Source organism: Cariama cristata, unplaced genomic scaffold, assembly GCF_000690535.1.
Source record: "Cariama cristata isolate BGI_N322 unplaced genomic scaffold, ASM69053v1 scaffold33369, whole genome shotgun sequence".
In the NCBI taxonomy this organism is placed as follows: Eukaryota; Metazoa; Chordata; class Aves; order Cariamiformes; family Cariamidae; genus Cariama; species Cariama cristata.
The window spans coordinates 53,138-55,328 of NW_009637992.1; the positions used below are offsets into that span (position 1 = coordinate 53,138).

The 2,191-nt window shown below is 38.8% G+C and overlaps 1 protein-coding gene across 1 annotated transcript in view; it reads right to left on the reverse strand.

The window, feature by feature from the left end:
• MED13 (mediator complex subunit 13) overlaps nt 1-2,191 on the reverse strand; it is a gene marked incomplete at its 5' end in the record, with an annotated part of 55,029 nt that overhangs the window by 49,794 nt on the left and 3,044 nt on the right. The window lies entirely within an intron of this gene.

Here is a 2,191-nt window from a genome sequence, read left to right on the forward strand (position 1 = left end):
TGAGCGAAGTCAATATTAGTGATCAATCAACATCTCTGAACAAGTCTCCTTTTGACATGCCCCCAGGCAACAACAATCCCTGACCATCAACAAGACAGTTATCCAAGGCTTGATACGAAAATTCAGATATAGCCAGTAGCAGGCATTCAAACATATCTCCAGGGCAAAGAACGAACTTCTAGAATGTACAGGTTGAAGAGAGAGACATATAATTTATTTTTTTAATCTGATATGCATAGATGTACACCCACAAAACTGCACGTTCCCTTTTGAAGTGATCTTGGGAAGGGGACAAAAGGATTCCTGAAGGCTGCCATATTTCAAATCCCTGAGGGTTGATAACCAACATGTGTTCCAGACACTGAATGTCCATTGTTCACTGAAACTACAAATCACCAAAAAAAGTCAAAAACTGTCAAAATACCAACTTCTCCTTAACAGGCATAGTTTCATACCAAAGGAAGCCAGAATCAAAACATACTAACATTGCTCTGGCATATTTCTAACTACAGCTCTTTCAAGGCCCACTTCCAAGAGAAGTCTGTCCATAGGCAATAAAGGACAGGCTAGCAGCACCAGGCTGCTCTCAGCCCCTCTTCTTCCTCCCACATCCCATTCTCCAGGACAATTCTTCAACTACCAAATAGAAAAATTCTAAACAAGGCAGCAACTTAACCATCAGCAGCAAACAATTTCCAATCAATTTTGCAGGTAACAAGCCTCTTCTAGAAAGCAATTTATCTTTCCCATTGAAAATGTAAGAAGCAATCATTGGGAGAACGGGGCAATGTGAATTACTAGGAGAAACTGTCCATCAATGAAAAAAAAAATCCATTAGGTCTATGACAAAGGTCAGACAACATTGTTTGGGTTCAGCCATAATTCTTTTTAATATGAGGTTCACATTAAAATTTTGTACAATGAGAAAGAGAAAAAGTGCAGGTGCATGCATTCCTCAGCCATCTCCTCCACAATCTAGCTGATTAATATCTTCATCAACTTCTGCTCAGAAGAGGCAAGCAGACTAACACACTCTAAGAAATGATAATGTCTCCTTTTAATTAAAAGGAGACAAAAACACGCCTGCAAAAACCAAGATGTCAGACACATCTACACATAGACATAGGTAATGGTCTGACAAGCAAAGCAACGACCATTTACGTAGAAAAATATCTTAACAGCAAGAAGTGTGGAATAGCTCTACTGAAGTGTAGACATCCACAGGTGACCTGAACAAAGAAAATATACAAAACAATTGCAAAGACATGGCTGGGAGACTCTAATCCTCTACTATCTCTCCCTTATACCCTAAGAGAGGTTAAGAGTTGATAAGTACCTGGGATGATACATGCTTATCTACCTGCGCAAAAGCGTAATTCCGTAAAAGCATAAATACACGCTTATCTAAAAGTTCAACTACAAAACACCACTATTTTCAAAAGGCATCTCTATACTAAATCACTAGTAGATAGATTCAAGAGAGAATGCAAAGAAAGTTGCTCAAACAAATAACTCTGACAGTCAGGTAGTGCAGAAATGCACTCTCCAAATAGCTTTTCTTTGATCTTCCTCCACTCAAAAAATAATGTAACATATTTGTCTCAATTGAATCCCACCAGTACACAAAATTTACAGAGATACTTTCACTCCAGTATTCATCTTTGCTCAGGGCAGACCCAGGCCAAAACCAGCATTTAGTCTAAGTTACACCTCAGTCATACAAAGGATGTTCCCTGCAGGTCAAGAATGAGGTTATTCATAGGGCAAAATAAGGAAGCCTTAAATGCACTAAAATGTCAAGCAACCTACAACGTAAGTGCCATTTAAGATGCAAAGTTTCTGGTTCCAGGACAGACAGGAATACAAGCAATGTCCCAGTCTTTGAAGTCAATTATTCAAAGAAATAAACACCATTTTAGCACGTCAATTGTTTTCCAGATCATATCATTTTTGGATGAAAATTCCACACATTATTAAATTGTTTCAAGTCAACTTCCTCAGTGGCACTTCAAACTCATATTTGTTCTTCAGCTTATCCACAAACACAGGCAGCATTAACAATTTCTGCTTACGAGGTCACCAAACCCTGGTCTCATTTTACACTTCAGTAATCTGAATACCGTACATTATTTGAAAGGAAATTGGAACGATGCGACTTCAGACACCTCCCCACCGCCGCGAACACACAGAC